The 20904-nt window shown below is 36.9% G+C and overlaps 1 pseudogene; it reads left to right on the top strand.

Annotated features, from left to right (window-relative positions):
• Positions 1 to 18225: 18225 nt before the first annotated feature.
• On the top strand, positions 18226 to 19186 carry LOC127215540 (vomeronasal type-1 receptor 4-like; annotated as a pseudogene).
• The last annotated feature ends 1718 nt before the right edge of the window (positions 19187 to 20904 follow it).

Below are 20904 nucleotides of genomic sequence, written 5' to 3'. Positions count from 1 at the left end.
TCTTATCAAAGTTATATAAATTGTGCAATTGTAATGTTGTATGTCTTACAGTTTAGATGCCCATGTCATTCAAATTATGTCTAATAAATTATGTAATGTATTATTTTAATAGTAAAATTATTTCCCAGAATAATGGTAGTACATTCTTCATCATAGTTTCTCGTCAGGCAAGCCACAGGTTCAAACCACATTAACTATTGTAATACTGGATTGCATATATCCCATCTTAATATGGTTGATTACTTCTCCCATATTTCTATCACTGTTGTGTATGTAAGCCTAGCTTGACAGGCCAGTCTTTTTCTATAGCTGTTATCATTCATTGCTAGGTAGTAATGATTACTGAATTTGTCCAATATAATGCATAACACCTTGTAGCATTCAGAAATGTTACCATTACAGATGAGTTTTCTAAGTCAGTGTTTGCTAGTTTCCATATTTTATGACTCAAGTACTTTGCAGTCATATATTTGAACTCACAGTTATTTTGTGGCAATATACAAAAGACACTTTCAAGTTTGAAAATATACCAGCAGTATGGCCAGGGAGGACCTAGACACTACGTCCAATCACTATGTGAAGTACAATTGGCGTTTGTAACTGTTAGGAGATTGAGTGGGTAAGTTTCCTTAAAGAGTGTTGTAGTTTTGTAAGTTTATCACATTCAGTGATAGGTCCTATATTCAATAATACTTGGTGAACACAAAATATATGTGATATGCTTACAAACAAATTAACTTGAAATTTGGTCTGTAGGTGGGGAGGGTTGGACCTGAAAGAATTTTGATGAGATGTAGAAAATGACCAAAATACTTTGCTATGTTAACTATTCTGTAGAAGCTCTGTTTTTAACAGGTATATTTGTTCAGAGAATACTGAAGAAATACTCCAGAGGCAATAGGTTGAATAGTCTTTCAATTTCAAAAGAGAGAAGGGAGGTCACAATATACAGCATACATAGTAAGCTGCCAAGATCATACTTTTCATTTAAAAAATTATTTTATAAACCAACAAAAGTTTCCACTCTCTTCTCTCCTACCAATTTTTCTTGACTCTCTGCCCTTATAACCACATCCACTCTTATTCCATCTCCATTCAGATGGGGTAAGGATTCCCATGGCAATAAACAAAGCATGCCACATTTTCTTGAATAATTTCAATTATGAAGATCAGAAATTTACTCTCTTCAACAAACATGTGTATGGGGGAAATATTCTGCTGTTGTTGTTTCATTAATTTTTTGCCTTTATTTTACATCCTGATCTCATGTTCCCTCCTTCCATTTCTGCTCCTGTTACAGTGCCTTCCCCTCTATCCCTTCATCCTGTCCTTGTATTTCTCTGTTCATAAAGGGGCAGGCCACACATGGGCATCAATCAAACACTGCACATCAAGCCGAGTCAGGACCAAGCTCCTTCCCGTGCATCAAGGGTGGGTGATGCAACCCATCTTGGATAATAGGATCCCAAGAGCCAGCTCAATTTCCAAGGATAGATCTTGATCTCTGCTAGTAGTCCCACAACCAGACAATGCTACACAACTCTCGAACCTAGAGAAATGTTTTTATAGTCATCTGCAGTTCACAGAGTATTTGTGTCAGAGAAGAGGAAATTCTGAAATCCCTGATATTGTTATTCCAGCTGACTTCACAGGAGTTATATTTCTCTAACTTTGCCATGTTCAAGGAAATGAGACTCCAGGATACAAGAGTTCTGTCCACTATGTCTCTCATTGTCCTATAACTGTTACCTTTTTTAATTCAAATCCACCATAATCCCCGATTTCCAAGCTGACATTGTAGTGTATGAAAATTTTTCCTTTCTGTTATGTGGCTTATATTATTGTTTATTCTGCTCAAAGGAATTCATACCCAGTCCTCTTGATCTTCAGTCATGTCTGAATATTCCATCAACTAACATTTTATATGGCAACTTCTTGACTTATATTAATCCCCAATTAAAATATGTCAACACATTCAGTGTGTTCTCTGGCTCACAAACCTGGTATGCAAGGATTTGAACATTTAGGCATTTTCAGTTCCCTATGAGTTTTATGTGTGCCGCTGTTGCTGACTGAACCCCATTGACTATAATGCCTGACATCTCTCCTGGTCTTTTTTGATACCCTGATGCTCACTATATTCCACATAATAATTTATGTCAGTGCTTCCCATTTCTTTCACTCTCATCAATAGTCACTAAGTGTCATATTTTAACCTAACGGGATCAGAAAAAATATCCTTCCAAGACTTGCATTTGAAAACCTGACCACATGACAAGAGCAAGCTTGGCCCCATGATGCATGACAGGGATAGAATCTATTTTCTGTGTATTACTCTGGAGGCAATCTCTCTACTATATACAAATCTTGAGTCATGGTCATAGAGAAAATAGAGTGTACCATAGCCAGATCACATCAAATCTATACCATGAATGGTGACATGTATTTGTGAAGAATTCTACTAAATTAAAAATTCGTGCACCATGGATACATCCTGGCTCCACTGTTTGAGGTCCCTTAGACTGCTCAGTCCTTCTGGCTGAGCCAGGATGTATCCATGGTGCACAAAAGGACCTTGGAAACACATCCCCCATGGAGGATAACTGCCTTAACCTAGAGACAGGAGAGAAGCCCCAGTCTCTACTTCAAATGACCTGTCAGATCTACATGACCCCAACTGGATGGCATTCCCCTACATATGGAATTGGGGTGGGGGTATGGGGAGGGGAGGATGGTTAGGGTGCATGTGAGAGGGCAGAGAGGGTAAAAGTGAAGGAGGGAGGGAGAGAGGAAAAGAGGGAGGGAAGGAGGGAGAGGGAACTGGGATCGACATGTAAAATAATAAGTTAAAAAATTCAAGATATAAGGGAAGCCTATATAGCTTTTTCCTGTCTTTTTCATTTTTGTATTTTGATTCCAGTTGTTATTTTATATTCTCCTAGTAGGTGTGTATGTATACACTGTAAACATTGTGTCACATATATTAGTTCCTGGAGTATCTATAGCTTGGAACCTGAACTAGGGTTATGAAACATAGTCCTCTGGATTAAGAGGAAGTACAGCATACAACTTCAACTCTCTGGTAACACAGACAACATATTTAAATGTTTACCTTGTTCACTCTACTCAAGTCTGGCCTTCATTTTCCATAACAATTCTCTCATACCAAAATGTGAATATATATTATTAGCAATGTAGTCTTTATATCCAGGACTAGATTCAAAATTTTAGTATTATATTTTGAGCTCACTACACTAATTTTACATCCTTCAGGTTAGGTTAAAGAGTTCAAAACTATCCTTTTTCTTCCAAGGTTAACATCATGAGACCTAAAATTCTAAGTCATGGCTACTGTAGGATGGTTGGTTTTAGTTAGTGATGTCTTATCTAAATAACAAGAGATGTGGTCTAAGGTGTGATTACCTAACCCTCAAGGCAAAATAAAAAGAGATTTAGTGAAGGCATGATTACTAAATGTTTGGAAAAGTAATGATACTTTCCTCTATTTGCCCTTCAAATGTGGATGAATCATATCTACTTCATTGCTGTAGTTTTCCTCTGCTGTTTCTTTTGTTGATTAAATATTCTTGGTGGGTTACAGAGGAAAATCTCTTCTGCCTTCTGAACTATGCAAAGGACAGCCATGGCAAGATGAAAGCATAGATTGTAGGGAGCAGCAATACTCAATCCCCAGAGTATCTGTGCTAGATCAGCAGCAAGGATATAGTCCCATTTGGTTCAGCCCCACATTTGGATCCTTGGTTACTGTGTTGTACAATGGAGTCAGGTTCCAGGATGAGAGAAGTGTTCAATTCAACCCACTATTCTTCCCTTAAATCCAAATGCACCAGTGTGTGCTGTACCCACATAACATTCATACTTTGAGGTGCATTAATTTTTTTTTTAATCTCAAGATGTTCAATTTGGACCCTCCTTAACTTCAGTACTTCTTCAAATGTTTGAAACCATCAGCTGTGTCTCCCTTCTCCATGCTCTGCAACTGTCCTCAAATAGAGTACAGCCTTTAACAGTCCTATGCGCTATGTGTTTCAAATGAACAACAACCTAAAAAGTCATTATGCTGAAATTTCAGGCATTTTCAAGTCCTTTTACAAAATGAATGTCTCTTTCAATTAGCCGGTGTACTCTTTTTTCCCTCTCCCTCTCCCTCCCTCCACCCTCCCTCCCTCTTACTCTCTCTTCCCCCCCTCACATGCACCCTGACCACCCTCCCCTCCCAATTCCACATGTAGGGCAATGCCATCTGTCAAGTTATTTGAAGTAGGGACTAGGACTTCTCTCCTGTCTCTAGGTTAAGGCAGTATCCCTCCATAGGGGATGTGCCCACAAGGTCCTTTTGTGCACCAGGAATACATCCTGGTTCCATTGCCTGAGGCCCCTTAGACTGCTCAGTCCTTCTAGCTGTTCAGGGGGTTCTGAGTCAGTCCCATGCTGGATTCCCAGCTCTCAGTCTGGGGGCCCGTTAGCTCCTCCTTGTTCCGGTCAGCTGTCTCTATGTGTTTCTGCAACCTGGTCTTGTCCTCTTCCTCTACATCTGGATTCTAGTTCGACTCAGTGTTTAGTTATGGGTGTTTGCTTCTGTTTCCATCAGCTACTAGATGAGGGCTCCATGATGGTGGATAAGTTAGTTGTTGATCTCACTATCCCGGAAGGGCGTAGCCTTTCCGCGGTTGCTCAAATTGTTAGTTGGCAGCAGTCTTGTAGGTACATTTCTCTAGGTTCAGTTTTCTCTTCAAACCAATATTGGCTCCCTCTTTATGTCCTCTCTCTCTCTCTCTCTCTCTCTCTCTCTCTCTCTCTCTCTCTCTCCCCCTCTTCTCCCCCTCTCCCTCTCCTGTCTTCTATTCCTACCCTGGCTCAATCTCCCTAGTTGCACTGCTTTCCTCTTCTCTCCTCTTTCTACACTGGTTCCTTTACCCACCTGTGCTCACTATGCCCTCTGTTCCTTTTAGTGTTCTGTTAACACTTAACATCTGTTTCCATTTCTCTCAGTTTTAAATAAGTTATCCTTTCTTTTCTGATACAGTTTGGAGATGAATTAACCCCAATCTTAGTCATGGAATTTATACTTTGTTCTAAGTTGGTGGTATTATGTAGGGAGTCTGTGGAAATTAAAGAGAGAGAACAAATCAGAAGAGGAGCAGTTCCTTGCAAGAAAAAGTGGATTCTTAATCACTTTCATCTATTCATACTTCTCCAATAATCTTGGGTCACAGAACTGGCTGTTTGTTTTCTTCCTCCATTCTGTGTTTATTCATCAAAGACTCTTCAATCTTTGCTGGTACTGGCACTACTATTGCCACCATGGCTAGCAGCTCCAGGTTCTTGAATGCCGGGACAATAAAAAGAAAGTTTAAAACAGGAGAAAGTGTAAAAAAATTTCAAAATATTTCATCTTCTTGGTTTAAGAAATGCTAAAACATTCACAGATTAAAGATGTCTCAATATTGTAAGTATTTATTAGTGTTCAACTTTTGATCTAAATCCAAGGAAGAGATGACTTCCTCAGGTCTTACTCTAGATTATGGGTATCTTCACTACACCATAGACTTTATGCCATGCTTTAAAAGGACTTTACATTTTCATCTACTGACCCATGAGCATGAGGGAATTATCACTTTTTGGTTCTATTCTCTGCCAATTTACTGTCTTCCTAATATCTGTACCCCAAAAATTCACTTTCTTGTTCTCCCGATGCCTTTTTCATGTTGAACCTGGCATTGCATTTAAGCCAGCTACATTTAACCCATGTATAATATGATTCTGAACTTGTCTATTTTGTGTTTTCTTTCTCCTTTTACACTTCATCTTAATGGTTCAGGCTTTGCGCATCACCCCAAGCCTACTTTTCCCTCTTACCACCCTCTCATTTTGACCTCTCACAACTACTCTATATTACTGCCCAAAACATCATAGTATTCAACAATTCTCAATGGTTTCTGGAGATTCCATGAGTATAAATATTTATACAAGTGAATCACTGAAGAGAATAAATAGCAAAAATGAGAATCATTTTCTTCAAGACACCAGACCAGTCAAAATACATTTTAGGGAATTGATCTCTGAGGTTTTCAAATTCATTGTTACCCCACCAGTGCCTTCTAGAGGTTGATTTTCTACAGTGTCTTAAAGGGAAAGATACGGCATTCAGTGACACCTCAGACCAGAGACATTGTAGGATTAGAATGAGATAAGTGGCAGAATTCATTAGTGACTATGAGTTCTATTGGGTGATCATATATTGGAGTCACTTGATTTCTAGCCAGGTCCTTCATATGAGTTCAGGTAGCATACACCATTGCACAGTACTGATGCCTTATTTCAGTCAAATAGGAAATGTCAGTTACCTCTGGTGATTTTCTGCTGAATAGAAAAATCACAAACAAATGTGATATTTTCCTATGCAAGTCAAAGAAGAAATCATCAAATATTTATCTATCCATGGGATTAGCAAAAGTCCTAAACACAATTTTTTTTCACAAAGAAGGAAGTCGGTTATTTTTACTATATATATATATATATATATATATATATATATATATATATATATATCCCACAATGTGTTTACGTGTTTTTCAAGCATTGATGCTTACTAGAACTTATTTATTTGATCATTGTCCCCCTGCCCCCTGCTGAAACAAAGTATTCAAGAGAGTTATTTTCTGTGAAGAATTTTCAACTTAGGGTATCTACAAAACAAAATAGTATTAAAAATTTTAATACAGTGTAGTGACTGTATGAAATAGAATGTGTCATTGCGAAGAGTTGGTTTAAACTTACTTTTTTTTGCAAGAAGATTAAAACTTTAGGTTGCTATCCATGAGAAACCAATCTGTGATAATAACCAGAACATTTAACTTTGAGGTATGTCATGTCCTTTTGAAAATAATAACTGCCCATGTTCCTTAATCCCTAAAACCTGAACCCCTTCTCATTATAGTCATTTCTGTATTGTCCTGGTCTCTTAATCCATATGATGTACATTTTCTACTTACTTCACACAGGCTTTGTGTAAGATGATGTGTCTTTGTTTGGATCAGAAGCTTCTTGGTAGGTCACTAAGGGGTGCTCTCCTGCTTCATGGACCATGCCAGTGACACCCATGTCAAGGTTCAAAGAAGCTGAGGCACAGTTAGCAAGCACAGTTGCAGGCAGGATCAGTTTAAGTCATGTCTGAAAGTGGTATTTCTCACAAGCTCCAGGCTGGGGATTTGAGATGCCACAAGTCCTCTTGAAGGAGAATCCTGTGGATTTACTAGTGGTCATAGTTTCACTATCATTTCAATCTGGTGGGACATTTCTCAATGTGCCTGTGGAATTCTTTGAAGCATGCAGGATACATAATTTTAGTTCTTTCTATACACAGAGGATCCTTTGGATGAAAGTACCTCAAGACTGTGTGGAATAACACAGTTTGTCAGCTGTCAATGCAAGAGCCATATTCCTCAGCAGCTTAGGTTAGTGAAAGACAAGCTAAAGACAAGCATTTGCTTACCATAAAGATCTCTTAATAACATTAACCTTATTTAGCTTCATTCAAACTTTCTTTAACACCTGATGCTGAAATGACTCATTTGATGTATCTCTGTGTTTCTAGATTTGTTTTCAGTTCACCTTCACTCACTTGAAAAACCCAATTATGGGGCAGGATATCATCACCATTGTTGCAGAGACTCTATTCATTTGCCATCTTTGCAGTTCTTGAGTATATTCCTCACTCAAACATGTGACATGTTGAACACTGTGAAAACATGATAAGTGCTTTCGCAGTTTCTGTCATTGTCTATTCTTATTTACCACTTCTAAATAAAGGTTCAGACATTGCACACCATCTCAAACCTCCAATTCTCTGATTCCCCAAGCTTTACTCTCACTCTGACCTCACACAGGTACCATATGTCATGGGTCTTCTATTTCATTATGGGTTATGGGTCTGTTTAAATGGCTTATCTGTTCGTGATTTAATTTTGTTAAGTGGTATCTATTCATAAAATTGTCCATTTCCACTAAATTTTCAAATTTTGTGGAGTACAGGTTTTCAAAGTATGACCTGAAGATTCTCTCTGGATTTCTTCATTGCCCATTGTTATGTCCCCCCTTTTCATTTCTGGCTTTGCTAATTTACATGTTCTCTCTTTGCCTTTTGCTTAATTTGGATAAAGGTTTATTTATCTTGTTGATTTTCTCCAAGAATAAACTCTTTGTTACATTGAATCTTTGTATTGTTTTCCTAGTTTCTACTTTATTGATTTCAGCCTTCAAATTGATTATTTACTGGTGTCTCCCTCCCTCCAGGGTGAGTTTGCTTCTTCTTCTTCTTTTTTTTTCTAGAGCTTTCAGCTGTGCTGTTAATTCTTTAATGTGACTATTCTCCAGTTTCTTCATGTGGACACTTAGTGACACTTTCCTCTTAGTACTGCTTTCTAAGTGTCTCATAAATTTGGGTATATTGTGACTTCATTCTCATTGAATTTTAGGAAGTATTTATTTTCTTTCTTTGTTTCGTCTGTGGCCCAGGAATGGTGCAATTGGGCATTGTTCAGTTTCCATGAGTTTTTAGGGCTTCTGCAATTTGTGTTGTTTTTGAATTCTAACTTCAAAGCATGGTGATCTGATAAGACACAGGGGCTTATTCTAATTTTTTTTGTACCTATTGAGGTTTTCTATCTTGCCTAGTGTGTGGTTAATTTTAGGAAAGTTCTATGAGGGGCTGAGAAGAAGGTATACTCTTTTGTGTTTGGATGGAATATTCTATAAATATCTATTAAACCCAATTGGGTCATTAATTTTGTTAGTTCTTTTGTTTCTTTGTTAAGTATCTGTCTGGTGGACCTGTCTAGTGTTGAGAGTGGGGTGTTGAAAGCTTCCACTATTAGTATGTGAGGTTTTATAGGCAATTTGAATTTTAGTAATTTTTCTTATGAATGTGGGTGCCTTTGTATTTGGGGCATAGATGTTCAGAATTGAGATTTCATCTTGATGGATTTCTCCTGTGATGAATATGAAATGACCTTCTTCATTCTTTTGATTGGTTTTAGTTTAAAGTCTAATTTGTTAGATATTAGGATAGCTACTTCAGCTCATTTCTTAGGTCCTTTCTTTTGTGGTCCACTCTATTTGGTGATCTGTAAGCTTCTTGCAATTTCTTTTATTTTCTTTTTTGATCAATCTTATTGATTTTTTATAACATTTTCATTTTGTTTTTATTTAATTTATTATTTTACATGTCGATCCCAGTTCCCTCTCCCTCCCTCCCTCCTTCCCTCACTTTTACCCTCTCTGCCCTCTCACATGCACCCTAACCATCCTCCTCCCATACCCCCACCCCAATTCCATATGTAGGGGAATGCCATCCAGTTGGGGTCATGTAGATCTGACAGGTCATTTGAAGTAGGGACTAGGGCTTCTCTCCTGTCTCTAGGTTAAGGCAGTTATCCTCCATGGGGGATGTGTTTGCAAGGTCCTTTTGTGCACCAGGGATACATCCTGGCTCCACTGTCTGAGGTCCCTTAGACTGCTCAGTCCTTCTGGCTGAGACTCATATTCAGTGGGGCCTGAGTCAGTCCCATGCTGGGTTTCTCTTAGTGGCACTAATCTTCCCATCAATTACAACATCTCTTTCATTCTCTGTCACACTTTGGCTATATCATTAAGCTTTCTGTGTATTTTTCCAATTAATCTTTCTGTCCAATAGCTCTTTTTCAGTGTAGAATTTATAGGAGTTATTAGTAATAACCATTCCACAGAGTCACTGTTATGTTGCCCTAGATATTCTTGGCCAAAGAGATAGTTTCATCACTTCTAAATTCTGCTTAATTTAAGTTATCAGGATTTAGTCAGAAAAACAAAGTATTCTTTGAAAAAATCACAAAGGTGTTTTGTTTTGTTGGACCACGATTACTATTAAAGGTGTTGATTCATTCTGAAACCTCCAGCCAGGTTCCACCATTACTCTGGTAAGTAAAGTTTCCTGGGATTCAATTAGAATGTCTCTTTATAATCTTCTGGTAGCATTAAGTTGTTTTAACAATGCAAATTTCCAAATTATTCCACATCCCTCCCAAAGTCACACAGATTCGTCATGGCACCACTCCACTCTCTGATACCAACTTACATATCAATTATTATTATTATTATTTTTCTTTATTGAGACACCATTAATAGAAACTGCATATGGAATGGAGATGTTATTTGGGTTTTAAAGTCCAGATTGAATGTTCTTCATGGTGGAAATTCAAAGAAACGTAAGCCTAACATGGCACCAAGAACAGTGAATCAATGGGAAGTTGGATCAGTTCTTATAATCAACAGGAAGTAGAGAGCATCCAGGAAATGTCAAGGACCATCACCATCAGTTCCAGTGCCTCCTGTTGGAAGGATCTGAAAGTTAAAGCTGCAAAGTATGTTGGACTCTCCATTTCCTATGCTGGGTTCTGTGCATGAGAATAAATATGATTTTCCCCGTGTATATGTATACCAAAGAAAGCAGCAAAAGCATGACAGTTAAAAGAAATTTGAAATATTGCTCCACTGTAGGTTATAACAAAGTCAGAAGCTCATTGTATGTGGCTTTCTGTGTATTCCCTGAAATTTTGCTTTCTATAATCATTGCCTGGATGGGTGGAGCCATGTTGATCATTTTGTACAGGCACAAGCAATGAGTTCAACACATCCATGGTACTTATGTTTCAACTATTACATCCCCCTGAGTCCAGAGCCACCCAGATCATTTGTGGTCCTGGTGTCCACCTTTCTAGGTTTTTATGCCATCTCCTTCATCTTACAGGGCTGGAATGCTATTGTATATAATAGTGGATGGTGGTTAATGAACATCACAGCTATCATTTCTATGGCTTCCCCACATTAAGCTTTTTTTTATTATGAATCATACCTCAATTTATTCAAGTTCTTATTTTTCTGCACGAGGAACCAAAATTTCACATAATTGTATCATAGGAACAAAGATTTGCATCTAATCATTAATCTCCTTCAAAATTCACATACAAATTACCTCAGAAGCAACTTGTCATTCTTAAGTAATATGTAATGTGTGTTTGGGCTTCATCTTGTTTATACTGGCACCTATGGGATCATAGCAGAAGTGATTGAAATATATTGACTTGCCATGGATAAACTGCATTCTATTGATAGAAATCATAAATGTTTATGCTTAACCCAAGTTAATGAATTAAAACTCAGTCACTCATTGTGGATTTCCAGGAAGTAATTAATGGAGTAGTAGTATATTATTGCTATTTGAGTCCCAGCCTCCAGCACTTAGGGTATGCAAAAAAAAAAAAAAATACATGAATAGTATGAAGGGTAGACTTTTCTATCTGAGGGTTAAATAAGGAAATATATGCAATCTGTTGGTAATTCTCTCTTTACTTCATGTTTAAAAATGCTTTCTGAGAATCTGTCTCCATCCAGCTATATTATTTATATCTTTCTTTACATATATACATGCCATATAGCTCTACACACATTTGCATCTATTTTCATATGGCTACACATCTTTCTTTCACATAAATTTCTAATCTACATCTCTCTTTCATAGAGTTTCAACTTCCCTGGCCTCCACACAGTTACAAATATCCACACAGACATAGCTATAAATATCTTTATATAGCTCTCTCACTACACAGAACTTGACAAGTTTCCTAGGCACGGCTCCTCTTTGTAGTCAAAAGTCTTTAACACAGCTCTCTCTCTCTCTCTCTCTCTCTCTCTCTCTCACACACACACACACACTTCTACATCATTCACTCATTCTTTCACCCATTTACTACCTCACACTTCTCCCATGCTTCTTGTTTATCATCTGTTATTCAACACACACCTACACACACACACACACACACACACACACACACACACACACTTCACACACATTCGGCACAGCTTTTTTTGCAGCAGATATCTACAAACTCAAAACAGCTGCCTGCTCATCAATGTCACTGTCCCCATGAGAGTGTTTTCTCTGGGAAACTCTTCCACAAAATGTCATCACCTGTATTTCTCTTTTAAGAAACTTATGCTTCCAATCAAGGTGTGTTAAAGGTTTGTAGAATAAAATCAAATGTTCAACGTATATGAAAATAATTATAGGTATGATTCAAAGTAAGATGGTTAAATAAATCTTTAGTCAACTAGATACTGGGAACATAATTCTCTCTAGTTGACAGCCTCTGTATGGAGCCTCATCTTGAGAGAATTGGTTAATTTATATCGCCCTGTGGAATATTTTATTTATTCATACAGTTGTGACACTGACAAGGGAATGAATTATTTTGTTCGGAAACTTAATTCTGTTAAACCATAACATATTAAGGATATGAAGATGGAATGTAAAAGAAAGATATTCAGTATTGTATATAAACTATGTGCAATAGCCATTTTGTGCGTAGAATATGTTTTTAAAAATAGAATCTTTAGTATGTAGTAGAAAAATAACTATTTTTTAAAAGTAGCCAATGAGTAATTATTATGATCCTAAATTCTGGAACTTGTGACTGTTTTACACTGCAGAGAAACTTACTAGACCTTCATCTTCCAGGAGGAATATATTTTTTTTCCGATTTGCCAGTATTTTTTTTTTTATTTTATATAACCAAGTCCATTTAAATGAAAACAAACAGACAATATTTGAGATTTGGGCGTCATTCTTTCCCAACTACTTCCTGCTGGTAAGGGGCACTGTCATGGGGGATTCGAAGAAGATTCAGAAATCCTGGCTGTAGTCTGTCAGGCTGCTTTGTCCAGCTGTTTTGAATGTAGGATCACCTGGTACTGTTTCAGGTGGTCTGGCTTGATCAAACCACATTAGTCTGGAAGGAATCCACAGCTTTTCATTTTCTGTGGAAACAAAAATAGAAATCCTTTTCGCCAGTAACTTGTCCTTGAACTTAAATTTTGGAGTCAAAGCATTTTATTTTTAAATTTAATTTATTATTTTACATGTCGTTCCCAGTTCCCTCTCCCTCCCTCCCTCCCTCCCTCCCTCCCTCCTCTCCTCCCTCCTTCCCTCCCTTTTACCCTCTCTGCAGGAGGAATATATTAAAAAAATCACAATAGACAAGTGAAGCAAAGGATAAAGTAGAATGTTGTATATACTATTTTTTTCATTATTCAAACATAGTACTAATAAGACATTGTATAAATTAGACCAATGAGAGATTAGTGTAATCAATTGGTAACAAAATATAAGGATGATAATGGCATATCAAAATAAATGTCCTGTATGTATCAAATATGTCTAGAATGTTCCATTCAGAAGGAGATATGAACATTAACTGATCACAGTCCCCACATTACTGTAATATGGTCTGAGTGATATATGCTGACTTATACTGCCAGGATCCATGTATATGAACATGGAAAGAAATCCAGAACTTTCTCTGGCTCCTAACAGCCAGTAGGGAATGTGAAAAAATCTTAAAGACCCTCAAAATGTTTCTCCAGAGAAACTGTTCACCCCAATGGTAGTTTGGTGAAAACAACAATCCACTTTTTCTCTATTTGTGTTAATCAGAATTGACTTTATGTAAATATTTCTATTCACAGGATATGCCAGGTTGAAAAATAATTGTTCCCACAGGCTCCTTGTCATCAGGAGTGGTGCAATTTGAAAGAATTTGAAAGATCAGGATGCATGCCATTGTTGGACATGTAGTAGAGAATATGCCTAGATGGGCAAGAACATTGTGTGCATGGATTTTATCCTTATTTTTAGTCTATCTTCTTATACCTGGGGAATTATTCTTTCGCCATACTAAGTATACTATGATACTATGATACTATGATACTAATATCATAATACTATGATATTAACTTATTCTAAAGAATTATTGAAGCACACAGACAACTGTGGCGCGCCCAGCCCGACCCGCAGGACAGACGGCAACCACACGAGGATTCTTCTCAGATCACACTTTATTGGAGCACTTCTTGGTTGAAGGGAGAGCTGAAGGTGAGGGGCCCCGGGGAGGAAAAAGCAGCTGCTTATATATGCTACTAGGCAACGGGTCGCAACCTCATAGGCTCAGAGGACCTCGCCACAGCATTTGAGCCACGGGATTGGCTAGGGAACGAGCAAGCGCACCGGAGTACTACCATCAGGCAGGCATATGCCCAAATAAGGTAAGGCACCGAGGGTGCAAGAAGGGAGGAAGTTCGCCATCTTGTAATGGCGTTCTGCTGGCGGCTGCCCACAGACAACTGCTAACCAAAGGCACTTAGTGTGATGGAACCGATGTTAGTCTGGTGTAGATGGTATTGACTGACTTCAATGTTGGCCAAAAACACTGAAAGCAAGATTCTTCGTGGATAAAAGATAAATTTATAACGTTTAATTTTCATGGCCTTTTATTCACTGATAAGGAATTAATATTCCTTATGTGATTAGTAAAAAATAAAACAACTAGATTATTCTGGCTTCTATTCACTTATAAAAGAGAAATTGGCAATTCTTTATGTGAATCTTATTGAGTACATATGATGTCATTTGTGAGGAATGAGTACATATATAAATTCTTTTAGGATAGGGATCTGTTGAGACTTGCAGTTCATTGCTAGGTTTATATCTCTAAATATTTAATCATATTTTCATAGTATTGTTCCTAGTTTATTTCATTGAGTTCCATTGAAAGCAATGATTTCTATTTTGGATTATGATGTCACTCTTTCTCTTTTACTTGTACTTCAGAATTCCCAAAACTCATGACTGATTGTGTTCAGTGGGGTGTGCTAAAAGTGAACAGCACTGGGATCCAAAAGTTAATAATTAACTTGATTTGTTTAGAAAACCTTAGGGAAGACTATGCACATCCAAAGAGATTAAACATACTTTCTTACAGTACTTTCTCACATGAGAATTTGATACTCACTGGACCTTTCATCCTTGTCAGTCATCAGGGATCAGAAAAATATAAGGACTTCTCCAAACACATGGTCTCACTGGATACATTTACAAGGAACTTGTCACTGTCTTTGCCAATAATCAATTTGAAAATTTCAAAAAAGTTCTTGGCTCCCAAATCTAGCTTTGTCATCATGACTATTCTTGAGAAAGAATTGCACTTCTGAAGGGATTTGATATCATGGTGTTGTGAACCTATATCTTAGGATTGGGCTGCCTCTCTCACCCATAGTGTTGACTAACATGTCAGGAGCAGCACATTGTGTTGAATGTTCTTCAGAGAGAAAAGTCAGGTGGGCATATTGTTTTTCATCCTCAACGGCAAAAAATCAGGGAAAGCAGGTCTGGTAAGTACACAACTCTTAAAATTAGTTCATGGTAGGAGGAGAACTATAGAGATTTAGTCAAGAGATAGAGCATTAACTTAAAAAGAGAAGACAGTATCCATAAACTCATGCTAAGTTTTCATGTAGCAAAAGTACAACAAAATCCTCTCTCAGCTTTCCTATTGACAACTATAAAATCTAAAAATATATAATTTAGAAGGTAGTCCAGGATTTCCTCAAATGCATCATTCAGGTTTCCATTTATTGTGCACATGAATCACAAATTAATTTTGCAGCATGACAATCACAAATTTTGGAACATGACTTTGTGTTTGTAAATAGGCTATAGAAATGGAATTAAGAAAATAATCTAATCCTAGGAAAGAGCCAGGATCTGTCCTCCTGGGGAAAATGTTTCTGTGACTGGGCAGGATCTTTGTCTCCCTAATGGTCACTGTTTTCCATTTTGAACTTGGGGACACCATGTTAAAGTTTAGATGGCAATGTCAGTGTGAGTCTTACAAAATTCTTGTCTTGTACACATACAATTTCTGTCATTCTCCCCCACCCCACACACCTTTTTCTTTTACTTTTTCTTTTCTTTTTCTTTCTTTCTTTCTTTTTTTTTGATATTCTGTATTTACAGCTATCCCATGATGGTTTTTTCACTTTTCATTACTGAAGTTTCCAGAATTTAGAGCCTTATATTCATCAGGATAGAGGTTAAATCTAGACCTCATACCATACTTACCCCTTGATCTTCTAATTATATAATCCATAAGATTACATATATTATAAATTCTATCCATGTATATGTTTTTATTTATAAGATTTTCAAGAGTCTTGACTTATTACAAATAGACAAGACAAAGGCAATATAAATAAAACTTTTAAATGGAAATTATTGATAACTCAATGTCTTACTGTGTACATATGTCTTCATGTCTGTGTGTAGCAGCTTTCTTGTGTTCAGGTAATTATGAACTTATGAGAAAGTGATGGGTCAGACTAAAATTTCAGTTGTTCCTCCAATATTTTTCTCTTCCACTCATCTGATCATATGAGATTATCACTCATCTGAAATTCCAAGGTTATATTAGGCCTTCTGGTGAGCCTCACCTAGAGATCTAACTGACTCTGACACTTACCTACTATTTGAATTATCACTGTGAGTTCCTGAATCCAGATTTTTATCTGAATTTTGGAGATTGAACACAATATCTTTTCTGGTAAGGCAAAATTCTAACAGCTTAACTAATAACTGTCTACATTGGCAATTCCTGGTCTTATGGTAAAGATGAAATCCTGAATGCTTTCTCTCTTTGTTGTATCATTTCATTTTTTCTACAACTTCTCCAGGTTCTAGTCTTTATGTGTGATTCCGAAACACAGGACAGATTCCACTGCAGTACATTGTCTTCAAAATGTTGACATCTCTTGTGTTAAAACAGACATATCCTTGAATTTGTATGTTTGTTTATATTGTCACAGATCATAAATGAAAATAACGTCCCAAGTTTACGCATTGACTAAGAAACTGAAGGCTGGCTTGAGGTATCAACACTAGGAAACCATGGACTAACACAGGAAGATTATTGCATTTTCCAAGCCAACTTGCATTATTGAAGAAGTGTCTGAAAAATAAAATCATACTATAGAAAATATTTTAACTAGCTTTCTTTTTATTTAAGTCTTTGCATCAATGCTAGAGTTCTATTTGTGTTATTGGCAGGAGTGGAAACTATTAGAGGTAGGTTCATGTCTCTGCTAAACTGTGAAAGACAAGAACACTATTTCCCAGTATTAATCTTTGTATAGCTTGAATCATAGTGAAAGATCTCTTACATTTTTTAAGTAGATTTCAGTACATTTTGGTGCTGTGAATGCACTCCTGATTTCATGTATATTGTTATAAACTATAGCATTATGAAAATATTAGTAACTCCATTGCTTATGGACAGGTATGGATGGTTTGTATTCTTTCCTTTCAAGTCTTTCGTTGGCTATAAGTCCTGAGTACTAGGAAGGCTTATCTATTCCATAAATGCTAGGTTTTCTACATTAAGGTGTTCATGTATTCTATACACTCACAGCCTCTCATATGTGTAATTATTCGAACTAATGTGAACAGCAGAGCCAAGATTCTTGTGGTGTTCATATGTTTGTCAAGAACTACTGTTTCCTAGACTCCGGGTTTCATATTTCTACTGCTGAGTGAGGCGCCAGGTAATAGATCAGATTGTAATGATGGGCATTCTTCCCTTATATATTATTTATAAATTATCTTTTTCTAACTAATGTATGTTGGGATCATTCATCTGTTTTCTCTGCAATGTGTTAGATAACATTAATGCAAAAGAATGTCTCCTCCGTCCACCTCTCAACTCTGCACCACCATTCTTTAGTGGGCATGTGTAGGGGTTGTAACTTAAGGCATTATCTCTTAATGTATAACATTACCTCATTCAACTTCTTCACATAATGATTAGTGCTGTGTAATGAACATAATTGCCAAAGGATAGAAAACATTTTTCTGTTGTAATATTTTCAATTTTAATGTTAACATTGACAGGAGAAAGTCATTCACAGTGAATTTCTTTCTTGGAGAAAATGACGAGAGAAGACATTTTCCCCCATATGGGTAGACTTGTAGAATTCAGCATTCTTTCATTTTGAACTCACTGGCCATTGCTTCTGGCAGGATAACTTTGGCCTATTCTTAGTGCTGACTTTTGTGAGAAATGTAATCGGAACTTACTCCATTAATATGTGCATTTTGAGGCTTCTGCAGTTCCTATAGACCATTGTCATTAGTGCTAAAATACCTGTGTGAGGTTGTATGAACAGAGTCTATTTTTTGCTGACAATCTTGTGTTTTCACACTGCAGCTAATGTGATTCTTGTGCATTTGTGACATCAGGTACACAGGACCTTTTCAGCAATTAAAACAAAATTCTGAGAAGTGATTGCTGGCATATTTTGAAGTAAATTTTGCTCAGTAATAAAATGGACTTCAGGAATTTGGGAATAGGAATAATATTATTGCTAGAGAATACAATTGGACTTCTGGGAAATGTTTCTCTTCTTTCTTACTACCTATTTATATATTACAAGAAACACAAAGTAAAGCCCATGGATTTAATTAGCATCCATCTGATCATGGTTAACTTCTTGATCATTCTCTCTAAAGGAATGGGCCACACAATGACAACTTTTGGCTTGAAATATTTCTTCAATGATTGGAGCTATCAACTTTTTATGTATGTTCAAAGAGTTTTCAGGAGCATGTCCATTGCTACCCTCTCTCTCCTGAGTGTCTTCTCGGTCATCATCATCATCCCTGGAAACTCCTGTTGGAAGAAACTTAAAGCCAAAACTCCCAAGGACATTGGTATCTACATTTCTATCTGCTGGATCTTGTACATCATGGTAAACATTCTTTTCCCTTTGTACATGTCCACACAATTAAGAAGAAAAAACAGAACAAAAGAGACAGGCTTTGAACGTTATACTGTTGCAGGCCATGACAAAATCACAGTGTCCTTATATATAGTTTTATCTGTGTTTCCTGAGCTTCTATTTTCTGTCCTGATCACATGGTCCAACATCTTAATGATTGTCTTTTTGTATAGGCACAAAGAGAAAGTTCACAATATTCGCAGTACTTGTGTTTTCCACAGTAACTCCCCAGAATCCAGAGCTACCCAGAACATCTTTTCCGAATGTTTATCTTTCTGGCTATTTATACCCTTTCTACCATCTCACATGGTTGCAGTGCTCTATTGTCTGTTCAAAATTGGTTTCTGATGTATATCACAATCATTACTACTTTGTCTTTCCTACTTTGAGCCCCTTTGTACTTATGAGTCAATCCTCCCCTCTCTCCATACTCTGCTTTCATTGGATAAAGGATACAGAATAGGTACTTAAACTAAATGCTTTTTCATGAAAAAAGAAACAACCTAAACATTCTTCAGGAAACACATTTGTCTATTTAAGGTAAACCTTAGGGTTATTCAGGTTTCTTTCAGTGGTGGGACTTTAACCCAGTTCTTGTAATACTTTTGTCATCCAGGCCTATTCACCTTGTATAAGACCTGTTTCACAGCTTTTCTTTGGGCCAGGCTGCCTTGAGGTATACATGCTCAATATGTTTTCAAAAAATTATCCCCACATTTCACATAGGGTGGATGTACATATAACATGCTGGATATGGAAGTCAAACTCCACAGGCACAAGACTCTGAAACCACAGCTACTGTTTAAGTCATAAATTTTCAAAAAGGAAACCTCATTCAGTTAATATGGTTTTCATAACCTAAGTGCCCAAACATCTGTTATGGGCAAGCTCCTGATTACTTGCCTGGAGCTGATACAGATGTAGGAGCCACAACCTGCCATGGGCCAGTATGTAGCTATACTCTATCACATATGAAAGTTGGAATCATACCTTTCATGGGACTATGTTAGCACAAGCTATTGAGAAAGAGCATCTTCTCCAGGTTTGATTAGAGATTTATATTAACAATTCAAGCTATATGCAGCAATTTATTCAGCACTCTCTTTAGGTTAATCAAGCCTGCTTTTATTCTATGTTCCTCCACCCATCAATGATGTGACATTTCAATTTTTGGAAGATGTTGTCACCTTTTGGTCTTCATTATCATTAAAGAGGGCTGTGCTGGAGTATCCAGTATCATCTCAGATTCACAACAATGTCAGTAATTACAGCAGCAAGTGCCTGAATTTGGGTGAAGATAGAAAGAGAGTGACCATGAATAGCATCTTTTTGAGACATTGGAAGAAGACATCGCAAAGAGGTGATATTATTCGTACATTAGTGTGGAGAATCCAGAGTTCTGAAAGGAGTTACAGAGCCAGTAGTCTATCCTTCAAGGATATAGCCATGTTCAACTTCTTCTAATTACATTTGACTTTCTGATGTTCCAAATACATCCTAAAATATTGGCACCCCAATATTTAAGGCATTTGTTTTTTTTTTTTTTTTTTTGAGGAATTCTTATTCTGAGTCAGCTTAACAAATGGGTCCTAGGAGGAGATGGTGGACCTTCAAAGGAAGATAAATGAACCACAACAGAGTGAAGTAATGTAGCACAGGGGTCCTTTGTGTGTTAAAAGACCTGATAAAATTTCAAGTGTTGTGTTTATAGGTAGTTGTTTATAGGGATTTCATAAAATATTGTAAAATTTTTGAGAAATGAGTGCTTATTTCTTGGACACTGTTTAGTATAGATATAAAACCATCTGTAATAAGATGTAGGGTGTTTGTTTATAAGGTCAAAAGAGATAACTTGATATTATGGTAGATCAATTTTCATGTTTTTGAGGACCCATCCACATTGATTGGTCCTGATTGTATCAATTTTCTTGCTTAATAGCAACAAACAATTGTTTCACTTCTTACACATCATTGCTGGCATCAGTTGATAATAAATTATATCTAAACAAGTCTATTGCAAGACTGCTTTTGAGCCTTAATTGGCATTCTCATTTCAGACTGTTCCATCCTAGGCCATCATGGCTGCATGTACTGGGAATGACATGGAAAGATAACTTGAATACTGCCAACATCACAGCCTATAAAAATAAATGAAAATAGACAACTTAAAGGAAACTCCAT

The sequence above is a fragment of the Phodopus roborovskii genome, unplaced genomic scaffold, assembly GCF_943737965.1.
Source record: "Phodopus roborovskii unplaced genomic scaffold, PHOROB, whole genome shotgun sequence".
NCBI classification, from domain to species: domain Eukaryota; kingdom Metazoa; phylum Chordata; class Mammalia; order Rodentia; family Cricetidae; genus Phodopus; species Phodopus roborovskii.
The sequence above is the reverse complement of the archived record's forward strand: the minus strand, read 5'-3'. Positions and strand labels throughout refer to the sequence as shown.